The sequence below is a fragment of the Pan paniscus genome, chromosome 22 (assembly GCF_029289425.2).
Source record: "Pan paniscus chromosome 22, NHGRI_mPanPan1-v2.0_pri, whole genome shotgun sequence".
Classification (NCBI taxonomy): domain Eukaryota; kingdom Metazoa; phylum Chordata; class Mammalia; order Primates; family Hominidae; genus Pan; species Pan paniscus.
In genome coordinates this window covers 12,368,274-12,384,797 of record NC_073271.2, presented here as the reverse complement: position 1 = coordinate 12,384,797, position 16,524 = coordinate 12,368,274, and the positions used below count along the sequence as shown (strand labels likewise).

At 36.1% G+C, this 16,524-nt stretch overlaps 1 long non-coding RNA gene across 1 annotated transcript; it reads right to left on the bottom strand.

Moving 5' to 3' along the window:
• Nucleotides 1–377: 377 nt before the first annotated feature.
• Nucleotides 378–16,027, bottom strand: LOC117977325 (uncharacterized). Its single transcript, XR_010111058.1, has 2 exons — nucleotides 5,449–16,027; nucleotides 378–1,799 (listed from the first exon to the last, which is right to left on the bottom strand). It is a non-coding gene; the product is annotated as an uncharacterized LOC117977325 (long non-coding RNA).
• Between the last annotated feature and the right edge of the window lie 497 nt (nucleotides 16,028–16,524).

Here is a 16,524-nt window from a genome sequence, read left to right as displayed (position 1 = left end):
ACAATTCAGTTCATAATACCTGAGGTAATGAACCTTGACTCCCAGGAAGAAGTATCATTTTTTCCATACATGGAAGGACATTATAATTTAGAATTAAATTCAGTAGCTCCCAGTGAGCTTTCAGAAAATGGCCCTTCAAGCCACTGCACTCTACACTCAGTAATAAAGTGAAGAAAAACTTTCCTAAAGAATGTGAGTCTTATTGCTAGAGTCCCTGATATTGCCATATTTCCTGCCCTTTCAAAGGTCTAGGTGTTCAACATTTCCTTGAATTTAATGAGATGCCTCAGAATTCTAAAAAAACTTTTGAGAATTTATTACCTTAATTTTTTAACTTTTAGAAAAAATAGAAAGAAAAAATGCTTTAAATTCTCTACCAGACTTTAAAAAATGAGTGAAATATTTATAATTTTTTCAAAACAATTTACATCATTCCATTAAAAATCAACCCATGGAGAGTACAGATCTTCAGATTCTTGACTACTGAAGTATCACAAGCATTAAATTAGCAAAACAATAGATTTCACACTGAAGTCACCTAATCTCTGGAGTACACGGAGAGTCAAGGAGAATTATTTAAACTTACATAGCATCACATTTATTCAATATGTATTTACCAAACACTACTATATATAGGCATTTCGGTGATTACAAAACAAAAAACAAAAGAACCTACTGATTTGTGGGCCACACACTCAAAAGGCTTATGACCCAGCTGGGAAGACATTAAAAACATGGAATGTTTCATGGAATGTTGAGAGTCATCCTTGCACAGAGGCCACACTACTATCTGAGTTGTAACTATCTGAGCACATGTTGTATTGTGAAAGTAGACATAAAGATTACTAAAATGTAAGGTAGAAAAATTAGAACTACTTACAACTCAACTAGAAATAGCCAAAATTCCAAAAAGGTGAATTATTTATGATGTAGAGAGTTTTTGAAAAGTGTAGCCAAAAATAGAAAATATTTTGAGTGTAAATAAGGTTACAATAATTATAATGACAGATCCTGGTTTGACTTCCAAGACAAGTACGGTTTTTTTTTTCATATGTCTAAGATATGAGAGTAAAAAAAGATCATGAGAAAATATTTCTGTAAACATTGTGGCCATCTTGTTCTTTTGACTAGGTAGTATTGTATCATTCTAGAGAATAAAAGAATAAAACTGTCAGTATATATTTTTTAGTAAAAATGTGAATTGAAGAAACATATAAGGAATTAAGTTGTTTATAACAGTGTCATCTCATAATAAAACCAAAACACTTTTAAAATGCAAGTACATATACTTAAGTAAACACATTTGCACTTTCTTTTTCCACTTGATTAAATAAATTAAAAAAAAAATCCCTAAATACAGTATTATGACACCACCTACTGGGAATTTAGAAGACAGCAATCAAGTTATCTAAGTGTAACTATCCTTTTTTCAACTGCAAGCAAAATTTATCAATAAAGTGATCAAAAGAATGGCCAATATATACACACTGGTGACAGCATAGAGACATTTAACAAAATTATTAGTCAATTCTCATGTTAGGGAAGCCTCTAGCTTAACCATTTATCTTTGCTATTTTGAGTACTATTAGGTGAACTAGTTTGGATTAATAAAATTAATAGATATGTTTATTAAACAAAACACTCATTTACTAACCTATAATGAGAGACAGTTGCTTGCAAGATGAATTTCGTTCTGTTTTTGCATCGGTATACCTAAGAAACCTAATCACAGTAAATTATTTGGGTAAGTGTATGCAAGAGGTTCGTCCTCCACAAGCCGAGGTTAGATCAATCAGCATCTGTGGACAGAATTAGGAAAGTTAGGATTGGGTAGAGAGAGAAGTACAACTATGATGATCAATGGCATGGTCGACCCAGTGAAGGACTCTAGGGCATATGTGGCCCTGCATTGGGCCAAAGTGGCTTGACCACTTATTCATGCATCCATGGGCCCAAGATGTGGGAGACCGCAGGAAAAGCAAGCCCTCTAGTGACCCTCTGCAGCTGAGGTAGACCCTGAAGGATGTGCCAGCAGGAAACGCTCCCTTGAAAGGGGATCTGGAAGATTCCTCTCCCCAACCAACTCACTATGAAATTAGAGAGAGGCTCTAAAGATAATTTAGGCCCCATTTTTGGGATGATTAATTTGATAAACATGATTATATTTATCATGCTATTTCTGTCAATTCTTTTAAAATTTTCTTCCTTCCCTATGCAAAACTGCCATCAAAATTGAGGCAGATACTTTTACACCATCCACATCTGAAATAATTTTTTTTTTTTTTGGTAAATTTCTACAAATGTTTATATTTACCTTTTGGTCACAGCTCATATATATCAAATAAAATAAAATATTATGTTCCTCAAAGCCAACACTTAACAATTAAACTCACAAGGATTTAATTTTGTTACTGCCAGGTTCCTGGGATCACTACAAACCTGGAGCCATTTGAAAGTACTCATTTTGAGATGTTTCAGATAATCTATGCAATGTCACCTCTAGCCTCAAACCCACATAACCAAATACTCAGCTTGTATGAATTGCTCCCTTCATCTAGAGTAAATTATAAAAAAACGCAAGTTGTTTTCTTGTCTTTTTTGGGGGAGAAAGTTTTCTCCCTTTTTCCTGATAATTTTGCCTTTTGCATGGGCCCTCGGCTCTATGTTTTTTCCCCTGCTTACTCACCAGAATTATGTTTCATGACCTAACGATCCAATTTATACTGGGAGGACAAGTTGTTAAATTTTAAAATGTAAAATTGTGAAGAAAGTTATTTAGGATGAAAATTAAAATTATAAAAATATGACAAATACCAATAAATATCATTAAATCCAGTAGTCTCCGTAATTTTATTCATTTTGGGCCACACCCCTTCATATATTAATAATTTTGTAAAATTTCCTATGGGGAGACTGGAAAAGTAATTTATTCCTCCTTTTAGATCAGTTGGTCAAAATGATTTCAGGTTTCCTTGATTCTTAGCTATTAAGAATATTGTTTCCTTCCTTCTTAGTCTGAGGAATGCATGAAAACTGTTTCAACATTAATACTTTTTTCAATCCTGTGTCTTGTTAACGGGAGTGTTTTCCAGCTGTATGATGCATGCTTCTGGGAAAAGAAGTCCCCACTGAACTCTTGAAGCCACTCTGACGAGCCTTGGTCCCCATCATTCGGAAATAACCCTTGTCAAGATTGCCTACTCATCTATCCTCATTTTACTCTGAAGCACTTCACACGGGTGCCTACTTCTTATGTTTGGAAGAATTCTCCTGAGAGACACAGACTTTCCTACTTCATTCAATATTCGTCTCTATTTCCTTTGCAGATTTTCCCTCCAACATAGAACCTTTCGGTGCTCCTCAGAACTCGTCGTAGGCCCTTCTCTTCGTTATCATTTCATTACATGGTCTCATGAATTTCCTTGGCTATAAATGCATCTCAGAGCTGATGATTTATATTTGTATTTAACTTTATATCTCCAAGGGACAATCCTACTCTAAATCCCAAGTGTGTAACTTCAATTGCAAACTTACAGATTACAAAATCGAACATTAGAAGCAAGTATAGCCACTCCCAAATGTCCCTTTCAAACCATACATCTTTCCTCCCTCCTACAAGTAATGATTAATCTAACTTACATGGCAATCCTTCTGTCTTTTTCGTTTTACTATACATGAGTGCATTCTTGTATGTTTTGGGTTTACCTAAGGTTTTTTGGAACATTAAATAAATTATACTATATGTGCTTTTGTCTTATTTCATTCAATACTATTTCACTCCTGTTGATACATGCACTGTGGTTTGCTCTCTATTGCAGTACAGTATTCCATTATATGAATATAGTGCAATATGTGCTTACTGTTGATGGATGTTTCCAGTTTTTGCTAATACAAACTATGCTTCCAGGAACATTCTGTACATGTAAAATGATATGCATGTATCTAGATATCTTTAGAAAAAATACTTAGGAATTGCTGAAAATACTCATAACTTCAGATTTTTAAAGTAATCCAAAGTGGTTGGACTGAATTACACACACACCAGTATAATGAGTGTTCCCACTACTACAGATACATCTTCACCAACATTTGCTAGTGAGGATGGCTAAATGTTTTTTTCAATTTTACATGTGTTTGGTGTTATCTCCTTGTGGCCTTAACTTGCATTTTCCTGGCTGCTAATAAGACTGAACACCATTCCACGTTGATTAGTTTTTCGTGTTTTTTTTTTTTTTTTTTTTTTGGTAAAGTGCTTGTTCAAGCCTTTTTTGTTTTAATTATCAGGCATGTTTGTATTGATTTAAATGTATGTGTGGTAGGTTTTTTTTTTTTTTAATCTGCTTTGTAGCTCTGCCAAACTCTTTCAAAAGTACTGTAGTTATTTAGCTGCATCCACTTGTATTTTAAGGGTTATGAACATGCCTTGTCATCAGTTCTTTTGAACATGATGTCTATGGGTTTTTCTTTAGCCTATTTGCTCCATTTTTTATACAACTATCTGGGGACACTTCAGAAAGCATGTCATAATTATTTTTCCCAAGCCCCAAGTCCATTGTTTTATGAAATTTTGTTATTAGTGCATTGTCATCTTGCCTTGCATGCTGCAAATATCTTCTCCCACTAACCTGCCATCTTTCCACCAACTTTAGGGAATCTTAATGGACAGAATATTTAATGTGGTTAAATTTGTCAAAAATTTCCACCATGTTTAATTTGTGTGTGTGTGTGTGTGTGTGTGTGTGTGTGTGTGTGTGTGTGTGTGTGTGTGTATGAAGAGACCCATTGTTATTCCAAGATTTAAAGATACTCTCCTATGGTATCTTCTATGAGAATTATAGATTTCTGAGATTTAACCATCATGGAACAGTTGGTATCTGAATAACTTTCCTGCCATTAATAATCAAAGTTGGGTAAAAATATATGAAGCAATTCTTTTCAGTGTCTGGACAATGGATAGCACAAGGCTGCAATACTTGAGAGCAGTAAAGCACACCCGGTAAACTTTCTTCCTGGAGACATTTTCAAACCATGCGGCAAGGGAAGTACAACCCATGCATAAAGCAGTTGTCTTAGAGGGTGGTATTTCCAGACTAACGGAGATGCCTACCTTCCACACTGTCACCCTTAATTTTCCTGAGAAATTAGCTAATTGCCAAGAAATCATATGACTACCATGAAAAATGATTTCCATCCATTTTTAAGATGATCAATAATTCAGTCTTTGCTAGTCCAAATTCCAAGTTAATTCTATGTGTTATTCTTGAAGCGTGAGTACAGGGACAGATATAATCAGTATTTTATTTCCCTACAAGCCTCCAAAAGAAGGGCTAGGCAAAAAATTTAGCCATTTTTCACTTAAAATATTTATGCTAACATAAATGTTACATAGACATGTGACTTTTCAATTACATTTTTAATTTCTGAAGTGGTAAATATTAGCAGACATACCTGCCAACATAAAAGTTCTTTGAGGCCCTTACTAATTTGTGTGAAGAGGTTCTGAGATTTAAAAAATGAAAATATTCAATTAGAAAACATTTTTGTAAAGGGGGAGAAAAAAGGAGCACATTCATAAATACAAGAACATTAAAACACATTAAGATACCTGACTAAAGAAAAATAATCTAAAAACTTTACTGAGGGGCATATGAACCTAATAGGATAAACAATATTCTTTACGAATAAGAATATTAATATTGAAAAGGTGCCACAATTTATGTGACCCATGCAATGTCGTATGTATCTATGTATCCTGTATTATAATCAGAATACCAATAGAACCTGTATTTGAAGGAAGATTAAATAATTCTACAGTTTATCTGTAAAAGAGTATGGAATTATGAAAGAGATAAGGGTGTATGTGTTGGGAAGTAATACTTGACCTATTAGGTATGAAACCTTGTATTAGTTATAAAACAAATATTTTAAATATATAGTCAAACAAGAAGCAACAATAATTAAATCAGTGAAAGTAGCTGAATAGACAAAATAGAACTGAATAGTATTTGTAAATATCAAACATAAATATGATTATCTAGTGGAAGTTACATTTTAGATCAATGAGGAAGAGCAGGAATTATTTTATAAATGGTATTATGACAACCAGATAATACTGACAGAAAATGTTGACTATTTCACTACTTTAATGTAACTGTCAACCGCATTAAAGACTGACCTAAAAATGAAATCATAAAAATATCAGGAGAAACATGAGTATTTTTATAACCCTGACCAGAGAAAATTCTAAACATTATACCTAAGGCAGAAATAGTAGAGCACCACTACGTAAGCATGGTTATAATGCAATAATAAATTAATTAATTGTAAAAATATTTGCAACGTGTGTAATAATGATTCCTAATATGAGCTACTGCCAAGTTACAGACATAAACACCCAAAAGAAAAAGTGTAAAGGATGTAAACAGGTAGTTAACTATACAAGAAATACAAATAGTCAATTAACATATTGGAATATGCTCTCACTAAAAATTTTGAAATGCGAAGAACACGCTTTTGGCTACCAAACAAATTAAAGGTCAATAATATTCTGTTATTGAATGTATGAAAGAACAGTCTCATGTACTATTGGTGGCAGTGTAAACTGTAACATCTTTGGTGAAGGGCAGTTTGAAAAATGTAGCTCAAAATTTTAAATCTACATATTCAGTGACCCAGAGAGAAATTATACCTCGAGAAATTTTAGTGGAAAGACAAAGTACATAAAGTATATAGAGACATATGTAGCAGCCTATGCTCTATGTCCACAGGTAAATAGTAATGGAGCATTCTCCTTATAATCAAATACTATACAGCAGGAGAGAGGTAGATGAATACACACTTTCTTGGAAACATCTGCATTTATAAACTTTTTATGATATTGTGATGTGTGTACATGCATATGCACAGAAAGATGTCCACAGGCATGAACACAAAAATGTCAACAGTCCCTAAGTCTGGATTTATAGATGAATTTGGGTGAAATATTACTTTTGTCTTATTATCTAAGTTTTATTTTATATACATACCACCTGACAGATTGTGTGGCATGTGGTAGGCACTCAATAAATGAATGGATGGACATGAACACCTGATTATAATATGCAGATTCATCCACTGTCAATTTTAAAAGTTAAGCACTATATAGCAGCATTACAGTCTCATTTAACAGAAAAGAGTAACAAGATTTCAATTCGAACTAGTACACTTATTCCTGAGGGCCCAGAATTTCTCTACAAATTCCTGAGTATCTGGCGTTTTAGGGACTAATACCTTTAGATAAAAATGAGTCTTTGAAGGAAACCAGTGTGCTGGTTCTTCATCTATTGTTTCTCAGCTCCAATTCCATCCTTCTGTCCTCTGCTCTGTGTGCTGAGGCCGGGACTCTGCAAACTACACTTCTCTGACCCCTCTGACTGCTGATTATTAGGTTCTGCCAGTAGGAAGTACTACAGGGAAGTTGGAAGGAAGATGAAAAAAGATCTAGTTCATCTCTGATGGCTAGTCCTATCAGCTTTGTAATAACGGCAGCAAATTCCAGCCTTCAACTACTTCAAAACTTCTAGAACTGTCGTTACTTTACCCCTCAGAATTACCATGAGCAGGTAGGTGGTGAGGCTCCTCAGGGGTCTGAGCACTAATGCCATGATGACCCTTTTTGGAGCTTTAAGGCTCTGGCAGCCCCAATTTTTTCCCATTTGTTTTCTTACCCTTAGGACTAGTAGCTGCATCCTACAGTTGTGATCCCCGGGTTACTCTCTAATGCCTCTGTACTCACATCTCCTCTGTTGAAATATGTAGTGTCGGCTTTCCTGATTGGACACATGCTGGTAGTGGTGCTCTCTGCAGAGCAGACATAGTAAAGTCATCAATTGCAGGATCAAGATAGAGAGACATAAATGCTGAAGGCCAATCTATTAAGGTTAGCATTTGGGAGGTGTCTGAATGTTAAAAGGATGTTAATACAGAAAGACATCCACATCAGCAAAGGTCTGCTGGGGCAGCTCTGTCCAGTGAAACTTCCTATGATAATCGAAATGTTCTAAAATGTTGTCCAATATAGTAGTCAACAGTAACATGTGGCTATGAGCATTTGAAATATAGCTAGTATTACTAATTAACAGAATGTTCAATTTTATTTAAATTTAAATGGCTAACGAAAACTGTATCAGTGCAGGTCTAGGGTGACTGGAGGGTCAGAAAACCTGCAAGACTGCACCTCTAAGTTGCTAGTTATTTTAACAGGTGCTAGGATTACAAAAACAAGAGATACAATCTCCTGTAAGAGCTCAGTCCAGCAGTGGCAGACAGACATGTAAAACAAACCACTTTAAAAGACTATTCTGTCAACAGTGTGAAGATGAATTTCAGGGGCAAGATCAAAGACAGTGCTACTCAGGGACAAATCTAACAGTCAAACTAAGAGATGACGGACCTCATCAGCCATAGTACTAAGGAGTATTAAAAAATCTGACGTGTTGACACTTGGTAATCAATGGGAGGTAAAAGTAGAATTGAGAATAATTCATTTTGGGATTATTACATCATTTCATCAAGGGAGTATGAGACAATCAGATTTGGGAAAAAGTGATGAATTCAGATGTGCCAAGTCGAAAGTGTCTGTGAAACATCCAGGTATATGTGCTGAAAAGACAACTGCAAATATGTATTGGTTTAGAACTCACATGGGTATGATTAGAAAACAATGACCTGTGATTCATGGAGGCAGAATAAGAAGACAAACTAACAGACACAACCAGAAAAAGTGAAAAGCATGAGGAAGGGGCCAAGTACCAAACCTTGAGCACAACTTTAAGAAGTAGGAAGAAAAAAAAAAAACAAAACAAAACACTAGGAATGCAGGTAGAGGATGGAAGCTAAAGATCCTCAAAACCAGAACAGGAGTAAACAATACTGACAAACTATAAAAAGGGCTCACAATTATTGAATACTTAATGTGGCAGACAGTTTCTAAACGTTTTATATCTGGAAACCCATTTAATCTTTTAAAAAATCCTCTAAGGTGCGTTATGTCATAATGCCCATTTTATAGATGAAGAATCTGAGGCACGGAAAAGTTAAATCACTCATTCAAGGTCAACACACAGCGAATAAATGGCAGAGCCAGAATCTGAATCCAGGTAGTTTGGTTCCAGAACCTGCACTGTTAACCATTCATAAGAGAAAAATCCAGTAGGGACTGAAAAATATTTTCATGCAGCTTTGGCTAGAGCACATCAAAAGTGGGCATGGTCTATGGCTGAGGGAACATCAGCAATCTGAAGACCCCTGCCCTTTCATGTGACAGACAGTACTGTAAAAAGCAAATTCCTCCACACTACTTTAGCTAGGCTCAATCACATAGTAGGGCCACAGGCAAATCTTAAATTAAAATTGGAAAAACAACTATCTAAACTCCAATTCTCACATTTAAAGCCCTGTAATACACATGAGAGATAACATCTGGACACTTTAAAGAAAAAAAAGTTACTCATATGCTTTTGACGAACTAGGTTAGGAATATGGGTCTAGGTCAGGTGCAGTAGCTTGCACCTGTAATCACAGGGGTATGGGAGGCGGAGGTGGCAGGATCACTTGAGTCCAGAAGTTTGAGACTAGCCTGGACAACACAGTGAGACCTCATCTCTACAAAAAATTTAAAAATTAGCCAAGCACAGTGGCTTGCACATGTAGTCCCAGCTACTTCAGAGGCTGAAGTGGGAGGATTGTTTGAGCCAGAGAGTTGGAGGTTGCAATGAGAGGAGACTGCACCACTGCACTCCAGCCTGGGAAACAGAGTGAGACCCTGTTTCAAAAAACTAAAAATACACACAAAAACTCCACAAAATAAAAACAACAAAAGAATACTGGTCTAGCTCTACATTACTGAAAGAATAAGGAGCTGTTTGCTACAGGGCAAACATGTTGTATGAGATAGTCTAGGGGGAAAAAGTGAGCTTTCTGGATTACTTCTGGAGAAGAGCAAACACACTCCCAAAATAGTGGACACTTGTTGAAATTTGTAAGCTCATTTTATAGTACATTCTGATTCTATTTCTATTTTCTAAATAATATTGGGTTATCAATGTTTATCCCTTTATTACAAGCTGGTTAACAATTACATTTAGATAGGAGGCACAAAAGTTGAAAGGAGGATCATACCTAACATCTCCAGTTTTCTTCGTTAGGCAAAGAAAAGATCATCCAGCGTTACAGAAGCTGGCATTGAATAGGAGAGGCTGAGGATGGGAATGAAGGTCTGAAATACCCACTGAGAACTGTACATGGAAGGAATAAGGATATCTGAAATCTTGGTGTGCATGTGTGCAGTTTCTCCAATCATGCTTCGTTTATTTTTATTCTTTTATTATCACTGCTATGTTATTTCATTTTATTATATTTTAAGTCACTCCTACAAAGCTAATTAGAAAAAGAAGAAACTGAAGGTTGGAAAGTACAAGGGGAAGACAGAGGAAAGGATGTGTAAAATAGATGAAATTTAATTTTTGTAAAAACAATGACCGTCTCCCCCCTTCCACCACCACCCCCTAAAAAAACCACCACCCTTTAGGTGTATATGCTGCATAAGGTTATCCAAACATGGAAAAGTATATGGCTACGGTGGTTAGTGGTCATTAACTCTAGGCTGGGAGTGGTATGGAAGACGAAAAAGGGACATGTGATCAGTAAGAATAAAAACACTAGCAAAACAGAAATATATTCACGGTATAATGTCAGGTGAAACTGATGAAATAAACATGAGTAAACACGGAAATAAAAGTTTGTTCAGTAAGAACACTGAGCTGATTAGATGAATGCATTATAAGCAATTTCTAACTGGGACTGCTATACTTTCAATATAGTTTTTAGAAAAAGTAAAATAAAGCTTATGTAAGAACGGAACTACAGATATTTGCACTGTATCTTGAGGCTAAAGAGAAGACGTTAACAACCATACTCTTGTTTCTGGAAAGGAGGTATATAAACTGGGCTGTCACATACTATTCTTTTACTAAATTGTCCCCCAGATTCATAAATTGAAGCCCTAACCCCCTAACATGACTGTGTTTGGAGACAGGGCCCTTAAAGAGATAATTAAGGTTAAGTGAGTTCATAAGGATGGGGCTCAAATCCAATGTGACTGGGGTCCTTATAAGAACTGGAAGAGAGGCCAGGGATGCAGCACACAGAAAAGGCTAGGTGAGGACACAGAGAAAAGGCAGGCTAGGTGAGGACACAGAGAGAAGGTGGTGGTCTGCAGGCCAAGGAGAGAGGCCTTAGGGGAAATCAAATCCACCAACAGCTTGATCTTAGACTTCCAGCTTCCAGAACCAGAAGAAAAATTTCTGTTGTTTAAGGCACCAAGCCTGTGTTATTTTGTTATGGCATATCTTAGCAGACTAATATATATATTTTGGATGAAGTTATCATGGGCACAACAAATGGTATTTAATGTTATTTACAATGTAAATTTTTAAAAATTCAAACAAGAGTATTCCCATTTACCATCCACCTCCACTTCCCCAAGCATCCACATTTTTATTCGCTGGGAGAATGACAGGACCCAGAGGCATAACTCAACAAGTTTAAATCATAAAATAAAGATGCTGAACTTTTGGAGAATCAGATACCTACCTTATTCTCAATTACATGTAAAACTAACCAAAAAAAAAAAAAAAAAAAAAAAAAATTAGATACTTCCTTGAAATCCCAAGTGAAGGAAACACAAAAAAGCTTTCAACAAACAGAGCACAAGTGAATGAAAATTAAACAGCATCAATTTACAGTGCACAAATGCTACCAATAGTTTCATTTAGTGCAGTGGCTCTGAAACTAGTAAACATCAAAATTATCTGAAGGACTTGTTATAACACAGGTTACGTGAAGAGTTTCTGAACTGGCAGCTCTGAGGTGGGACTCAAAAATTTTCAATTCTAACATGTTCCCAAGCTGCTGAAGCTGTCTACTGATCTGGAGAACACACACTGAGAACTACTAAAGTGTATGGTCATTGTTGTATCATAATGGATGTGAAATGTATTAGAGGGGTCCCTACATGTTCATTCATGCGTACTGGTCTCCTGAGATGTCTGAAGTTCTATCTATATGAATTCTACCCTGAATTATTTCAAAACGTAACTTTTTTGGGGTAGGAAGGAATAACATAGTAACCAAAATAAGAGTCATTTAAATCAAATGAAATCTGCTATGGACTACAGTTCTATGAGGTTCAAATTCTTAAGTTATTAGCTATAAGTTATATTTAACATGGTAAATTATATAAAGAAATTTCAAATACAACATACCAGCATCTCTGGGACACAGCTAAAGCAGTGTTAAGAGGGAAATTTACAGCACTAAATGACAATATCAAAAAGCTGGAAAGATCTCAACAACCTAACATCCCAACTAAAGTAACTAGAAAACCAAGGGCAAACAAACCCCAAAGCTAGCAGAAGACAAGAAATAACCAACATCAGAGCTGAACTAAAGATAGAGACCCCCCCCCAAAAAAAACCCTTCAAAAAAAAATCAAAATCACACAATCCAGGAGCTAATTTTTTTTTTTTTTGAGACAGAGTCTTGCTCTGTCACCCAGACTGGAGTGCAGTGGCACGATCTCAGCTCACTGCAAGCTCTGCCTCCCAAGTTCATGCCGTTCTCCCGCCTCAGCCTCCCGAGTAGCTGGGATTACAGGCACCCGCCACCATGCCCGGCTAATTTTTTTTTTTTTTTTTTTTTTTTTTTTGTATTTTTAGTAGAGACAGGGCTTCACTGTGTTAGCCAGGATGATCTCAATCTCCTGACCTCGTGATCTACCCGCCTTGGCCTCCCAAAGTGCTGGGATTACAGGCGTGAGCCACCACACCTGGAGAGAAGCTGATTTTTTGAAAAAAATTAGTAAAATAGGAGACCAGTAGACTAATGAAGAAAAGAGAGAAGATTCAAATAAACACAATCAGAAATAAGTGGGCTCTTACCACTGACCCCATAGAAAGACAAGTGAGATAATATTATGAACACCTCTATTCACATAAATTAGAAAATCTAGAAAAAATCATACATTCCTGGACATATACACCCTCCCAAGGCTGAAACAGGAAGAAATTGAATCCCTGAACAGACCAATAATGAGTTCTAAAACTAAGGCAGTAGTAACAGCCTACCAACCAAGGAAAGTCCAAGACCAGGGAGATTCCCAGATGAATTCCACCAGAGGTACAAAGAAGGGTCAGTTGCTATCACTGCTCCTGAAACGATTTCAAAAGATTGAAAAGGAGGGACTCCTCCCTAACTCATTCTATGAGGGCAGCATCAGCCTGATACCAAAACCTAGCAGACATACAACGTCAACAACAACAACAAAAACTTCAGGCTAATATCCCTGATGAACACTGATGCAAAAATCCTAAACAAAATACTGGCAAACTGAATACAGTAGCACATCAAAAAGCTTATCCACCACGATCAAGTAGGCTTCATTCCTGGGATACAAGGTTGGTTCAACATACAAAAATCAATAAATGAGATTCATTGCATAAACAGAACTACAGACGAAAACCACATGATTACCTCAATAGATGTGGAAAAGGCCTCTGATAAAATTCAATATCACTTCATGTTAAAAATTCTCAATAAACTAGGTATTAAATGAACATACTGCAAAATAATAAAAGCCACCTATGACAAACCCTCAGCCAGCATCACATTGAATGGGCAAAAGCTGAAAGCACTTCCCTTGAAAACCTGTAAAAGACAAGGCTGTCCTCTCTCACCACACTTATTCACCATAGTATTGGAAGCTCTGACCAGAGCAATCAGGCAAGAGAAATAAATAAAGGTATTCAAATAGGAAGACGGAAATCAAACTATCTTTGTCTGCAGATGACATGATCCTGTATCTAGAAAATCCCATCTCAGCCCAAAAGCTTCTTAAGCTGATAAGCAACTTCGACAAAATCTCAGGATACAAAATCAATGTGCACTAACTGCTAGCATTCCCATACACCAAAAACAGGCAAGCCAAGAGTCAAATCACAAGTGAACTCCCATTCGCAACTGCCACAAAAAGAATACAATACCTAGGAATACAGCTAATAAGGGACGTGAAGGAGCTCTTCAAGAACCATAAACCACTGCTCAAGGAAATTAGAGAGGACACAAACAAATGGAAAATAAAATTCATGCTCATGGATAGGAAGAATCAATATTGTAGAAATATCCATACTGCCCAAAGCAATTTATAGATTCAGTGCTATTCCCATTGAACTACCAATAACATTATTCACAGAATTAGCAAAAACTTTTAAAATTCATATGGAACCAAACAAAACAAAACGAAACAAAAAACCAAACCTGAGTAGCCAAGGCAATCCTAAGCAAAATGAACAAAGCTGGAGGCATCACACTACCCAAATTCAAACTACAGTACAAGGCAACAGTAACCAAAACAGCATGGTGCTGTTACAAGAACAGACACATAGAGACCAATGGAACAGAATAGAGAACTCAGATATAAGACCACACACCTACCTATAGCCATCTGATCTTCTACAAACCTGACAAAAACAAATAATGGGAAAAATATTCCTTATTTAATAAATGGTGCTAGGAGAACTGACTAGCAGAAAACCATATGCAGAAAACTGAAACTGGACACCTTCCTTACACCATATACAAAAATCAACTCAAGATGGATTAAAGACTTAAATTTAAAACTCAAAACTATAAAAACGCTAGAAGAAAACCTAGGCAATACCATTCAGGACATAGGAATGGGCAAAGATTGCATGACGAAGTGTCAAAAGCAATTGCAACAAAAGCAAAAACTGACACACGGGATCTGATTAAACTAAAGAACTTCTGCATGGCAAAACTAACAACAGAGTAAAAAGACAACCTACAGAATGGGAGACAATTTTTACAATCTGTGCATATGACAAAGGTCTCATATCCAGCATCTATAAGAACTTATGATATTGACAAGAAAAAAGAAAACCCATTAAAAAGTGGGCAAAGGACATGAACAGACACTTCTCAAAAGAAGACATACATGAGGCCAACAAGTACATGAAAAAAAGCTCAATATCACTGATCATTAGAGAAATGCAAATCAAAACCACAATGAGACACCACCTCACACCAGTCAGAATGGCTATTATTAAAAGTCATAAAAACAACAGATGGTAGCGAGGTTATGGAGAAAAAGGAACACTTTTACACTGCTGGTGGAAGTGTAAGTTAGTTCAACCATTGTGAAAGACTGTGATGGTTCCTCAAAGACCTAAAGAGAGAAATACCATTTGAGCCAGCAAACCCGTAACTGGATATATGCTCAAAGGAATGCAAATTGTTCTCTTATAAAAACATGCACGTGTATGTTCACTGCAGCACTATTCACAATAGCAAAGGCATGGAATCTAACCTAAATGCCAGTCAGTGATAGACTGGATAAAGAAAACGTACATATACGCCATGGAAAACTATGCAGTCATAAAAAGGAATGAGATCATGTCCTTTGCAGGGACACAGATGAAGCTGGAGGTCATTATTCTGAACAAACTAACATAGGAACAGAAAACCAACTACTGCATGTTCTCATAAGCGGGAGCTAAATGATAAGAACATATTGGACTCAATGGTGGAAGGAACAACACACACTGGTGTCTGGCAGAGGGTGGGGGCTGGGAGGAGGAAGAGGATCAGTTAGAATAGCTAGTGGATGCTGGGGTTAATACCTGGGTGATGGGATGATTTGTGCAGCAAACCACCATGACACACATGTACCTCTGTAAGAAACCTGCATGTCCTGCACATGGACCCCTGAACTTAAAAGTTGGAAATTTAAAAAAAAAAAAAAAAGAAAGAAATTTCAATGATCTAAACCTTACAATTAGATTAAAAACCAATATTAAAATAAGTTGTTTCTGTAGGTCTTGAAAAAGGTCACTTTTCCTTAAATAAGTTATTTCAAATTCATTACTAGGAATAAATAATCTGGTTTTTAAGTACATAGTAAATACAATTATAATACTTACCTTCAGCACAAGAGTGACATGATTCTCTGGATGTGACTTTGAAGGAATAATTTCCATATAGTGTTTGGGCACTTTGTGTCTCAGCAGTCAATTATACACAAACACAAACAACTTTACCACTGTGGTAGAATGTCATAAAATATTAAGGATACTTTCTTTACAAAAGCTGTGATGACACATATGAAGTTTCTAAACTTTTAACAGGACTGGAAAACCAATGCAGAAATCTGCTCAGTAGACAACTTAAAATGTAAACCCAAACATATTTTGATAGATACAATATGCAAAATCTAACTTTACAACAGGAATAGTACTAATACCTTGTCATTAACACCTTACTAGTACATTAATACCTTTACAAACAGCATCATATAATAGCATAATATTTCATCTTACTCCTCCATCCAGGATCTTTTGTGAGAGGCACTAATAAAGAACACTAGTTTTGGCGACGCTGTATCAAACATACACATAGTATAATGGTCTATTT